The sequence below is a fragment of the Podarcis vaucheri genome (assembly GCF_965113315.1).
Source record: "Podarcis vaucheri genome assembly, chromosome: 6".
NCBI classification, from domain to species: domain Eukaryota; kingdom Metazoa; phylum Chordata; class Lepidosauria; order Squamata; family Lacertidae; genus Podarcis; species Podarcis vaucheri.
This window is the reverse complement of record NC_138764.1, coordinates 22,236,852-22,249,832: the sequence shown is the minus strand read 5'-3', so window position 1 is coordinate 22,249,832 and position 12,981 is coordinate 22,236,852. Positions and strand designations below refer to the sequence as shown.

The following is a 12,981-nucleotide window of genomic DNA, read 5'->3' as shown; positions in this document are numbered from 1 at the left end:
GGCAGGCGGGACGTGTCGTCACGCTTGTTCATGTTGTGAGGGTGTTTCTCTATCTCGATGGCTTCCATGATTATTCTCTTGTGGTGATGTTCCATGTTAAAGAGCAATTTGGAATCTGCAAAATTATATATATATTCTGCACACTCCAAAGTATCTTAATTTACTCATTTATTCATATAGCCTTGTTGACCAAAGTTCACTCCAATGTGCCCATCAGGTCAAAAGGTCCCCAGTACCCACAGGCCATGCCTGACAACAGTGAATAAAAGATGCCCACAACCCAACACTGCCATCCTTTCTGAAATCTTCTCACCTGTCCAGACTATATGCCAATTACCCAAAGTGAAGGAACATCACTCCAACAGACAACATCACTCAACAGTGTGGAGTAGGTGAAAAAGAGAAGACCCAGAGCAAATTAGAGTCTCCCAAAAATATATCTACTCAGCCCCTAGAAAGCAGAAGACTAGCTTGCAGGCCCACACTGAAAAAGGACGAGAGGGTTGTTGCTGATTAAGAAGGGAGAATGCAGGGCAGAACAGATTTAAATAGTCTATCACCACCTTTCCCCATTGAGCAAAATTGCCCTCAGGCCATAACATTCTCCCATAGAAAAATACTGCCTTTACTTTTTTTCTAGGCGAGGAGGGGTGTGACAAATTCACCCCCGCCCATAAATGGGGGCAAACACATCATCAGCTAACAACAACAACAAGAAGAACAACAATTTACTATTTATACCCCACCCATTCGGCTGGTTTTCCCCAGCCACTCTGGGTGGCTGCCAACAGATTAATAACAGAATAAAACATCACACATTAAAAACTTCCCTAAACAGGGCTGCCTTCAGGTGTCTTCTAAATATCAAATAGTTGTTTATGTCATTGACATCTGATGGGAGGGGGCCACTACCGAGAAGGCCCTTTGCCTGGTTCTAGGGGTACCCTGCTCAGGTCCCTTGGCTATGTAGCTACAAAATGATCAGACAGCCCTCGGGGGTGGGGGGAGGAATTGATTACCTTTATCCTTCATCCTTCATCCTGCAATCCCTTCCATCCAAAGAGGCCTGAACAGTTTACAAGACTCCTGTAAAATTGGAGAACTCATCTTAAAGATGCGGATACACAGCAACATGGTGTTAAGTCTCACTAATTTTTTATTTGTTAGCTCTTTGAGAAATAATTTACATGGAAGGAAAGCCTAAGCATTAGTAATATAACAGGGTTTTACTGTATCTCGGGAAAGCCTTCCCTTGAATTTTAGGGATACAGGAGTAAAATCTCCATCACTTAAGGAGAAAAATTTCACCTTTCCCTTGCTTAGACTATTACATACTATAACTTGTAACAGATTAGTAATTCAAAGTGTGTTTAAATAGGATTAGAAATTGCATGTTTGTCATTGTTATTTGGTTATATTTCCTAGCCATGTGTAGTATTGATTCAACTTTATTACAGAATCTATTTGAAAGCACAGCTATGGATTTTTGATATTTGTTTAGTTTTCGGTAGGGAAAAATGGGTGAATGTGTTTAAGCAAAGCATTCTTCCATAGCTTTCTCTCACACAAAAATTAATCTTTCTAAAGCAGATGAAAATTAGCATTTTGGTTTGGTTCAGACTACTAATTTTCCAGTCATCTTGACAATGATGATGTGAGACTCAACTTTGTGTTTTGTACCTTTATAAAATGTTTGTCCTGCTCCTGGGATAAGTCAGCTGTTGCGTTGCTTCTATTCCACCTCCAGAAACTGTTCAGTTGGAAGGAAACTGATTCTCTTTTGTCTGGTATGTCTCAAATTGGTGGATGAAATGTTTTTCATCTCCTGTTATTTATTTATTAACAGCCTCATACTCATCTTTGCTTGGGAATTCTAAGAAACAAAAAAAAAAAAAAAATTTGCAGCTCTGGAAAATTTAGTCCACCATCTTGATGCAAAATAGCATCCAATTTTATTCAAACATAGATGAAAATCTGCTCAGGAACTTTCATGCAATATTTAGTAATCATATCTTAATAACAACAAATTTCCAAAATATAAAGCAGATTTGTTTGTTTATTCTTCCAATCTGTAGAACATCCATCATGCCATTGTGCTCCCAGGGCGGTTTCTAAAAATACACAAGCAGTAATAATATATAAAATTATTGAGACTAATCCTATTTTTTTTTCAGTGCTTTGCAGTGCATTTCCCCAGAAGATACACATTTTAACCATAAAATGCACATTTTTGTGCACACTACTTTGCAAATCCCCGAGATGTGTGAAATCTGATCAGGCGCTGAGTTCCAATCTGCAAGCAAGTTTGGAACTGTCAAACTGGATCAGTCAGCTGCAAAAAGTGCAGACAATGAGTGCTTCTTCCTTTCCTATCCCTAGCAAAGACTTGAGCAGTGATCTTGGACTCCAGGGATATAAAATAAAAGAACTTAAAATAAGTGTTGGAACTGTGTTGCAAACAGAGCACACAATTGGTGCCCCTTTGTGGACAGAAGGCTTTTTGATCCAAAGGAGCGGAAGAGGGATTGAGTCAATCTTTGCCAATTCACCTTCCACTGATTTGTAAGAGCTGGCCTTGACACCAGACTTCTGAATGGGATGGGCAGGTTAAATGGGGGAAAATGTTTGTTCAATGTGAGTGATTTTTTTCATGGGGTGTGTGTGAGATTTTGTTAATGTTGCTCACTAGCATTTATATGGCTGGTATGTGTGTTGTCCGTCCCCCCCCCCCCAGGATGTTAGCTTATATGAAATATTAATGTATTATATGGTTTCCCTTCTTTTCCCCCTATGGTATTATGTACTAAAGGTACATAACGTAGGTGGGGCTGTGGTCTAAACCACTGAGCCTCTTGGGCTTGCCAATTAGAAGGTTGGTGGTTCGAATCCCTGCAACGGGGTGAGCCCCCGTTGCTCTGTCCCAGCTCCTGCCAACCTAGCAGTTTGAAAGCACACCAGCACAAGTAGATAAATAGGTACCGCTGCAGCAGGAAGGTAAACGGTGTTTCTGTGCACTCTGGTTTCCATCACGGTGTCCCATTGCACCAGAAGTGGTTTACTCATGCTGGCCACATGACCCAGAAAGCTGTCTGTGGACAAACACCAGCTCCCTCAGCCTGAAAGCGAGATGAGCGCCGCAACCCCATAGTCGCCTTTGACTGGACTTAACCATCCAGGGGTCCTTTACCTTTACCTATTATGTACTGTATATTGTTCTTTGCCATAAGTCACGAGGAGACCTTCAGGTGACAAGCAACTAATAAGTGTAATAAAGAATACAGACACAGCTGTTCTAGAACATTGAGCAAGTCCAAAAGCCGGTCACAAAAATTTCCTCAGTAGTATAACGGTTGAGGAGGGCCCTCATGCTTGCTGCACCACCAATAATCTGACAAGTACAAAGCTTTTGAACTGATTCAAGGTGATGTTTCTCATTCACACTTGCAAATTCCCACACTTGATTTTCCTGCCTTCCATTAAACAACACGTTCTGTGTGAATGTACCCTAACAGCCTGATCCCAACGAGGTAAAAATGGAATCAGACTTACTCCAAGGAAGTCTGCATAGGATTGCTGCTTGCAGGTCTACTTAGCTGTTCCAGAAGTGAAGAAGTGGGAAAGGAATTAGGTGAGAACAGCTCCAATGCATAAAAATAGTGTAAATCTTTAAAAGTCAATAAGACACTCTCCTTTATTTAAGAAGTGAGAAATATTTTTCAACGGCAGAATGCTTCAAACAATTCTACCTATTAAAAAGCCATTAAACCCGGGGAGGCACAGAAGCATATCCACAACAGCTGTTCTGAGGAAATACTTTGTATTACGAACTATTATTGGAAACTGAAGGTCAAGTAGAACAACACTGTTCACATGAAGTTGTTTTCCTTTTTGTTCCACCTCTCCCTCTCTCACACAAAATGAACAAGACTTTATTCTTTTAAAATGCATCAGATGAAGGGAACATCGGGGAATACGCAGTTGAGGCAAAGTCAGTGTGACTATAATTTTGAGGATTGATGGCGGAATAGAAAACGACTTAACACAAAATCCATATAACACACTTCCCTATGGATATATATCATCTGAAAAATGGGGAAGGGGGGGTGAGATTCCCCCAGTATGAAGGGGACATGAAAATGAATGCTGTCATTTAGTTTAGTTATATAACCTAATGGCTTAAAGTGTGAAGCCTGTGGGTTTGGCTAAGGAAGCGCTTCTGATCATAATTCAGGAAGTCAGGTTGCTACCAGCTCCTTTTAGGGAGGTTCAGCTGAAGCCTTCATTATACACATTTAGTTGTTAGAATTCCTGCTCCATGATTGCAGTCATGGGATTGTTGTCTATCACATGACAGTATATGTTTTGACTCCACACAGTGGGAAGTGATGGAGACAGGATGTTTGTGTTACTGTGTTCCATGAAGTGGGACTATTGTCCTTTGTTCTTTCTCTTTGCTGTTTTATGCTAGAGAGAGAGGGAGCCATGTTGCAGTGCTCCGTGTGTATTTATATGTAAATAAAGTAGATTAGCCAAAATGCTGAGTTCCTGAGATCTGTCACACGAACTGTGCAGACTCTGCGGATCCCTAAGTGTGCCGGTGTCTGTTGGCATCGGTCACTGTGATGTTCGGACAGAAGAAAGCTTTTGAAGCTCCCAAACAAACGACCAGGAGGGAGAGAACATGCCAGTCATGTATGTGTCTCTACCAGGGTCCTACTCGAGTGTAGGACGAGCTCCTGACATTAGGCACCTGGCAAAGGTGTTCCTCTTTAACCAGGTCTTTGGCTGATTGACACCTAGTGCCATTTTAAAAGGTGTTGGAGGCGCGGGAGGTTACTTGGTTGTTTTTGGTTTCCATTTTATTTATTTATTATTATGCATTTTGTGTTTTTATATTGTGATTTTATGTTTTAACTGCCCTGAGACCTGTGGGTATACGGCGGTATACTACTACTAGTACTACTACTACTACTACTACTAATAATAATAATAAAAATCAACCAACCACCCCCCACTAAGCCCAGTATGGCTTTCATTGCATCAAGGCATTTCCCCCCTCCTTCTCACTGATTGTATGGCAATGGTGATATTGGGTGTTGCGCTGGGCCAAAAACGTAGCCTCCAATTTCTCTCATGAAACAGGATTCTGTTTTTCTGACAGACTCACATGGCAGTTTAGAATTTCCTTTCAATTTTGTGAGTCACAAGGGCTGTCCCAGAACACTAACGGCCTCGTGGTTCTAAAACTGCTGAAATGGCAGGAACATGGGGAAGAGGTGATGCATTGGTGAGACTCCCTATCCTCTTCTTCTCTCCCCTGTAATGGCAGAGTTTGTAATTGGTTGATACTCCTTTAGTGATAAGGACCTGGTAGTTTGAGGGCTACCTGACCTGGGCAGTTTCTTAGGCCTGCTGTTTCAGTTGTGGCAGAAGGTTTTAGAGGCTCCTCTGAATTTTTATTAAAATGTTTCCCATTGTTGGTGTCTGTTCCTGGGCCAATATACTGTTCATCCTCTATGCCTTCCTGTCCATTGATACCTCTTCCTGAAAATCCCCACTGCTTTCATTTCTCCTTGAAGAGGAATCAGCTCAGAGTTTTGCAGGGGTTGATCTCAGAGGGGCTACATTTGCCCTGCAGGAATGTGTTTATGCACATTTAAATGCATCACCCATCCCAAAGACTCAGGTGGGCTTTTTTCTGCTCTGCTTCCTTGCATTGTTGCTTTTCTGAATTAATTTCTGAATCTTATATCCAGGCTGGAATGAGAAGAACAAGAGAAGAAGGAAGGAAGAACACCCCCCCCCAAAAAAAAAACCCCCGCACTTACCCTGGGCTTTGATGTGTGTTATATGTAAAATAACTGGACTTGTTCTGCACTACAACCAAGTTATCAGTTATGACCACCGAAGCATGATGTAGCTGCTGAGCGTCAAAATCCCTTTCCATGCTTGCATGTGTTCGCATTGACAGCTTGGCACCTAACAAAAGACAAGTAGGCAAGCTTCAAATTAGACCATTTGTTCCCCTTTATTAACGAAGCAAAATAAAAGCCCCCACTGGCAGGCTGCCTGTATAAGCTGTCCCTTCAGCACCACATAGCATAGGCATTAATTAAACCAGTGACTTCTCCCTACCCTCTCTCTGTAATAAGATGCAATGATGCAAGTTAAAGTGAATTTTCTATAAAGCTGACCCTCGCCCTGGTATTTCTAAGACATTGCGATTTGCATTATCGATTTTGTTAAATGAAGAGAGAGAGAAAAAGTTAGCTACTTGTGGTCACCTTGACTAAATGTCAAAGTCCTTAGAATGCCACTGACAAGAGAGGGAGAGTTTATTTTCAAATTCTGCAAGCATTCAAGCTAAATGAAACCACTGGGATCAAAACAAAGTCCCAGATCATATTGCATTGTGATGCTAGTATATTTTAAAAACTTCGTTTACTGTGAACATACCAATTACGTACACCAGAAGTTACTTTTGCAGTTGTTTCTCTTTCCCCAGCAAACTGCAAAATTATATTTCTGTCAGCATTTTCATAGCGCCTGCTTCATACAACAATTCACAGGATAGTTTGAGGAAGCCATGACAGCAAACTGGTGTTTGTTGAATTTCTCTCTTGCCTCCTTCCAAGCAGCTCAGGGCAGAATACATGGTTGTTTCACAGAAACCTTGTGCAGTAGGTTAGGCTGAGAGACTATGATGACCCAGAAAGTTTTATGTCTGAGTCAGAATTTGAGACCAGATCTCCACAGTCCTAGGCCAGCACTCTGTGCCATTAGCCTGTAGCAAAGATAGACAATGTAGTGCTGTTTAGATACCGCTGGACTACAAATCCCATCTTCTCTAACCATTGTCCATACTGGTTAGGGCCAAAGGACTTTGATTTTAGTTTTATTCCTCTTTGAACTGACGCACCCTATGCTGTAAATGTATTGTTCTACAAGTAAAAGGGGTGCGGGTGGTGCTGTGGTCTAAGCCACTGAGCCACTTGGGCTTGCTGATCAGAAGGTCAGTGGTTCGAATCCCCGTAACAGGTTGAGCTCCCATTGCTCTGTCCCAGCTCCTGCCAACCTAGCAGTTTGAAAGCATGCCGGTACAAGTAGATAAATAGGTACCACTGCACTCTGGTTTCCATCACAATGTTTGTTCTATTGTGCCAGAAGTGGTTCAGTCATGCTGGCCACATGACCTGGAAAGCTGTCTGTGGACAAACACCAGCTCCCTCAGCCTAAAAGTGAGAGGAGTGCTGCAACCCCAAAGTCACCTTTGACTTAACTTAACCTTTATCTTTCTTTTTTACTACTTCCGCGGGTGGTGCTGTGGGTTAAACCACAGAGCCTAGGACTTGCCGATCAGACGGTCAGTGGTTTGAGTCCCCGCGATGGGGTGAGCTCCTGTTGCTCAGTCCCTGCTCCTGCCAACCTAGCAGTTCAAAAGCACATCAAAGTGCAAGTAGATAAATAGGTACCGCTCCGGCAGGAAGGTAAACAGCGTTTCCGTGCGCTGCTCTGGTTCGCCAGAAGCGGCTTAGTCATGCTGGCCATGTCACCTGGAAGCTGTACGCCGGCTCCCTCAGCCAATAAAGCGAGATGAGCGCTGCAACCCCAGAGTCGGCCATGACTGGACCTAATGGTCAGGGATCCCTTTACCTCTACCTAGAACAAATGCAGATTGTGCACAGCTGTGTGTAAGAGGGGAAAATGTGGTATGAGCTTCTGCTCATGTGTTGATCCCACATGATTGGGACACCAATCACTTTAGGTGTCACCCATCATTTGACTATCCAGCACAGGAGCCGGAGATCACAGACTGAAGTTTCCTTATAGGCAAGTGTGGACAATGCATAGTGGAATCCACACAGGAAGTGGAGCTGGCACCAGGCGTGGACCTAAAAACATGGCATCAAAGCCACCCACCCCAGTCAACACTCAGTTGCCCTATATGTGGATAAGACATGAACAAGTTTCAATCCTGAGATTATAATCTGTTTTAACTGATTTTTTAGTTTTTATGTTTTTTGTGTTTTATTATTTTCAATGCAAAATTACAACAAAAATTGCAAACATTGAATCCCAAATAAAACAGTACAAACAAGAAAAAGAAAAGAAAAGAAAAAAGAACAAAAAAGAACAAAAAATACACATCTACAAATAAAACTATATCATCATTCTAATCTAGTCATTACATACATATACACATATTGACTTCCTCTGTTCTAAGACCTCAAAATTTTTACTTTTTCTAAGTTGTTGTGTCTAATGTAGATTAGTTCTATCTTTATGCTTTTTACACCATTTTTCTCTTTCTTTAAGCCTGCAAAGCATCATTCATTACATACCGATATTTAATGTGATTTTAAATTTATGGCATGTTGCACAATCAGAGAAAATTTGATGAAAATGGTGTACCAATGATACTTAACTCTGGAAAAATTGGCTAAAATTTACAAATTAAAATCAAATACCTGTTGGAGATGCAAGAAAGAAATAGGAACAATGTTTCACATGTGGTGGGAATGCTGACCTATTAAACAATTTTGGAATGAAATATATAAAGAAATCAAAAAGATGTTTGAAATATCTTTTAGTAAAAAAACAGGAGGCATTCCTTTTAGATATAATCACAAACAATATTTCTGACAATCAAAGGAAAGTATTCCTCTGTGCGACAACAGCTACCAGGATGCTTATAGCAATAAATTGGAAAGGGATAAAAATTCTATCAATGAAATAATGGCAAATTAAATTTTGTGAATATATTAATCTGGCAAGACTCACAGCATTCATAAGGGGACTATCGGACCAAAAATTGTTAAAAGAATGAGGATGTGCTAAAGAGTGTATGAAGAAACATTGTTCTGGAGTAAGCATATCTGTTTTTTAGTTTTTAATTGTTGTAGCAACATTTCAAAAAGATGTGAACTACCCAAATGACATGCTAGTTACAAATAGATTTTGTAAGTGACAGACGGGATACTTCTTGTAAACATCCTTCCCCCCTTTCCCCAGTGAAAACTGTCCATTTCTTTTGGCAATCGGAAGGCCTCAAAAATAACATTTCTAGTCTGTGTTGTGCAAAGTTGAGTTGAGAAGAGAAGGATTGCCTCCTCATTGCCTCAGCAGTGGGGATGCATATATTGACCATAGGAGGAAGGCAAGAGCAGTCATTTGAGAACGAAGCAAGAAGAAGAAAACATAAATTAATTAAAATGAACCCCATAAAACTATCAAAGATGGGAGAGCCTCCTTGATGCTGCTAAAATATGAAATAATACAAGTGGCTTGAGCTCATCAAACCAGTCTGTCCAAAAATTCAAAATTTGTTTCAGCTTGTTTGAAGCTTTCCTACCACAGTAAGTCTTATCCGGTTATGTGTGTGTAGACAGCACCCACCTTCATTCTAATCTCAAAAAGGCTTTTTGAGTTTAGCAAAGTCATATCAGCTTCATGCTGCAGTAAGAGCAATTGCTTTGGGGAGGCCTTTGCCTGCTACAGATGTGCTATTGCTTAGTGACTCAAAGAGGATCAAAACCAGCTCCAAGAGAATCACGGAGGGAATACATCATCTGATATGTGAAGTGTTTACAATAAGCTGAGCAGCAGGGAAGTGACCTATTACCAAGCATCTAAAACAGAATGTTGACTTATTTGTTCCTTCGCATCTGTCCCTTGAGGTAGCACCTAAATCCTACTGTTATTTATTTAGGAAGTTTTTCTTTCTGCGCCAGGCAGAGGCTTTCTTTCACTTCAGTTTGGTTCCAGCTGTGACAACTCTCATGGAGAAACTAATTCAACTCCTAGTGGGCGTATGATCCTGTGGTATGTCTGCAGGTGGTTGTGTTACAAAGGCAAAGACAAAACCAACTCGGAGCTGGTTTGCAGCTCAATCATGAACACATCCCCCCCCCTGCAATGCACACAGGAAAACAATGGATAGATAGCATGCCCTTGTGTGAAAATAGTATGACGTCTGGTTTGCTACAATGCCTCACCTGTTGGGAAGCTCCTCTGCTATCATTTCAAATGGCCAGCCATACTTATTCAGTATGTTTCAACAGAAAGAAGAGTTTGGATTTGATATCCCGCTTTATCACTACCCAAAGGAGTCTCAAAGCGGCTAACATTCTCCTTTCCCTTCCTCCCCCACAACAAACACTCTGTGAGGTAAGTGGGACTGAGAGACTTCAGAGAAGTGTGAGTAGCCCAAGGTCAACCAGCAGCTGCATGTGGAGGAGCGGAGACACGAACCCGGTTCCCCAGATTACGAGTCTACTGCTCCTAACCACTACACCACACTGGATAAAGGGATGGCATGGTGTGACAGCATAGGCTGCAGCTTGAACCATGAGGGGAAAGGAAGGCAACAACAACAACAACTAAACAACAATTCTTGCCACTGCCACCAAGCAGATATCTCCTCCCCATCCTTGGTTGCCTCCACTACAAAGCACGTTGAACTTTTGGACATTTACTGGCTCCTTGCATTGGGTTAAGTGGCAGAGCACCTACGTGTGAGGTGAGTAACAATGACTCAGACCATCACTCCCCCCCCCAAAAAAAAACCCCCAATCTATATTTTTACTTTTTAGCAAGGCAACAAGTGAAACCATTTTTAAGCAGGGGAGGCTTTGCCGTTTGATTCATTACCCATTAGAACAAATAATACCTACACATTTTCTAGACTATTTCCCTAACCCTGGGAATGACTTTGTTGCTGATTAATTCATCTACCAAACGAAGCATCCCACTGGTGCAAACTGCCAGCTGACTCCCCCCCACACCCCCATTCTTGGTTCACAGCGTAAAATACGGAGGTGATACAATAAGGTGCTCAACTTCTGACAGATGTGCCCTGTTCCTTTTGGATTACTCTGTCAAGTACTGCAGGGGGGAGAATGAGAGAAAATGTCAAATTCCCCCAGGGAAAAGCAGCATTGGCCTCAGGGCCATCTTAAGCATATGCAGTAAAAGGTAAAGGGACCCCTGACCATTAGGTCCAGTCATGGCCGACTCTAGGTTTGCGGTGCTCGTCTCGCTTTATTGGCCGAGGGAGCCGGCGTACAGCTTCCAAGTCATGTGGCCAGCATGACTAAGCCACTTCTGGCAAACCAGAGCAGCGCACGGAAATGCCATTTACCTTCCGGAGCGGTACCTATTTATCTACTTGCACTTTGATGTGCTTTTGAATTGCTAGGTTGGCAGGAGCAGGGACCAAGCAATGGGAGCTCACCCCGTCGCGGGGATTCGAACCGCCGACCTTCTGATCAGCAAGTCCTAGGCTCTGCCAGGGTGCAAAGTTCCACCCGGCACCCCCCCCAGTTGCCCAAAGTGCACAGAAGAGCTGGCCTGGCTGGCTGCCTCAGCAGCAACAGAGGAGCCCGAGGCGGCAGCAGAGCAAGGCCAGGGCGCTGGGGATTAGGCCAAGCAGAGCCCAGCACAACAGTCGAGTCTGAGGCTCGTGTGGGCAGCATGCATTGGCGGGCCTCTTGGCCTGCCAATCCCAGGCACGCAGGTGGTTGGAGCAGAAGGGCTGCAGCGCTCCGGCAGGCTCTGTTCCACTTGGCAGCAGCTGTCTGCTCTTCCCAATCCCTGAACTCCAAATCTCAGCCCCGGACTCTCAGCCTGTTGCCCCTGAGAGCCCTGCAGCCGGGTGCCCCGCACCCCTAGCACCTATGAGTAAGATGGCCCTGGTTGGCCTCTTGAGATGTCCCTCATCTGCCAGCACCCTCATATTGTTCCTGCACTTCTAGAACCCTGAGAACCTCGAGGAAGAAATAAATAGGGAGAGAAAAACCTTTCTTGACCTGTGACCTTTCTACTTTCCTCTTCTGATAGCTCTCCCTGCTCAGGGAAAGAGGTCTAGTCAGATTCTGAGTCAGTGCCAGACCTGTGAGAAAGGAGTGCGCTCTCCCCCCCCCCCCGTTGCCAAGAGACAGAAAGTGATGGTGACTATGAGGTCACTTCATTTTCCTTCTTTGAAAAAGGCTCTAGAGCCAGATAATTCCTCATTATGATGTAATTCAGAAAGAGGGTGAGACCAATGCTTTTGTGTCCCATGACTCTGCCACAGCAGATTGTATGGCAGTGACTTACTCATATTACATTTCTTATATCTTCTCTTCTCGGCATGCCATTGGGATAGCCCTTTTACAATGATTTTCCTGGTATACACCTTTGGTGGACGTGCCCAAAGATTAAGGCTTTCTGGGAGATTATCTATAATGAAATGAAAAAGGTACTTAAATATACCTTCCTGAAGAAACCAGAGGCCTTCCTCTTGGGCATAGTTGGCCAATTGGTGCCAAAGAAGGACAGAACTTTTTTTATGTATGCAACAACAGCAGCAAGAATATTGATTGCAAAGTATTGGAAGACACAAGATTTACCCACACTGGAAGAATGGCAGATGAAGGTGATGGACTACATGGAACTGGCAGAAATGACTGGCAGAACCCGAGATCAGGGAGAAGAGGTGGTGGAAGAAGACTGGAAGAAATTTAAAGACTACTTGCAGAAATACTGTAAAATTAATGAATGTTGAAGGGATGTTGGATTGAAAATAAGTGGTATTGGTAAAAAGATTAACAAGAATATGTAAATACGGATTGACAATGGCTGGAAATATATAGTTATAATAGGTTAAGATAATAAGTAAAGATAAATGATAGAGGGTAAGGATTTGCTGAATTAACTATGTGAACTGGAATACAAAAAAGGGGGGTGTGAGGAGGTCAGGAAATAAGTAAATGAAATATAAGACATGAAAATATTGATTTCTTGTTAACCTTGTTTTCTTTTTTACTCTTTATGTATTTTGTCTTTGTATTTTTGTATTTCTTTGTTTTTTATTATTGTTACGTTTTTCTTATTTTCTATTTTTAATTTTGTAACTTTTTATTGTCTGAAATTTTTTAATAAATATCATTTTTTTAAAAAACATAAAATGATTTTCCTGGTATATTCCATTTCTGGCTCATG

General features: G+C 42.3%; 1 long non-coding RNA gene across 1 annotated transcript; it reads right to left on the bottom strand.

The window, feature by feature from the left end:
• Positions 1–2,027: 2,027 nt before the first annotated feature.
• LOC309533921 lies at positions 2,028–11,917 on the bottom strand. The gene is made up of 3 exons (XR_014220532.1): positions 11,808–11,917; positions 5,829–5,979; positions 2,028–2,111 (listed from the first exon to the last, which is right to left on the bottom strand). It is a non-coding gene; the product is annotated as an uncharacterized lncRNA (long non-coding RNA).
• Positions 11,918–12,981: the final 1,064 nt, after the last annotated feature.